The 834-nt window shown below is 41.7% G+C and overlaps 1 non-coding gene across 1 annotated transcript; it reads right to left on the reverse strand.

The window, feature by feature from the left end:
- Positions 1 to 309: 309 nt before the first annotated feature.
- LOC145557179 (small nucleolar RNA R71) lies at positions 310 to 415 on the reverse strand. Its single transcript, XR_014092230.1, has one exon. It is a non-coding gene; the product is annotated as a small nucleolar RNA R71 (small nucleolar RNA).
- Positions 416 to 834: the final 419 nt, after the last annotated feature.

Genomic DNA, 834 nt, shown 5'->3' on the forward strand with positions numbered 1-834 from the left:
AACTCCTACAACTCAAGCCAATAATTTCGAAATCAAGCCCAATTTAATCGCTTTAATAGAGAGGAAACAATTCTCGGGTGGAAGTTTGAGAGTCCTAATGAGCATTTAAAAGAGTTTGAGAAATATTGTGACACAATAAAGGCCAATGGAGTGACTCAAGAATATATTCGCCTCAAGATGTTTCCATTTTCTCTAATTCGGAGAGGTCTAGAATGGCTAGAGAAGAAGGTTCCCCCTAACTCTCTCACAACATGGGACCAAGTGCTACGGCTTTCTTAAGGAGGTTTTATAACCATAGGAAGACTACCGAGGCTCGGTCTTTGATCCAAGGTTTTCAACAAAAGAGTGGTGAGTCTCTAAGTGCGGCATAGAAACGATACAAAGAACTTCAACGTCAATACCCACACCATGGGATACCCAAGTATCAACTCATTCACACTTTCTATGGAGGTCTCACACCTCAAGGAATAATAAGCCTAGACGCCGCAGCCGACAGTCCAATCATGAACAAAGGAGAGGATGAAGTGGAGTGTATTATAGAGGAGGCCGCAAAGCACTATGATGATTGGTATGAAGGAGAAAGGGATGCTACTTCTAGTAAGGGTGTTTATACATTGAAGCAAGCCAACACAATCAACAATCTTTCTACCTAAATCTCCAAAATGACCAAGCAAATGGATAAATTGATGAAAGAAAGGTCCAATACTCATGGTAATACCTCCCCTTCAACCAAGGGAGGCAATGGTATGACCACTTCTTCCCCCTCGTCTTACGATACAATGCCACAAGGATGCATGATTTGTTCTAATTGCGAGACCTATGATCATGATACCT

Source organism: Chenopodium album, chromosome 8, assembly GCF_948465745.1.
Source record: "Chenopodium album chromosome 8, dcCheAlbu1.1, whole genome shotgun sequence".
NCBI lineage: Eukaryota > Viridiplantae > Streptophyta > Magnoliopsida > Caryophyllales > Amaranthaceae > Chenopodium > Chenopodium album.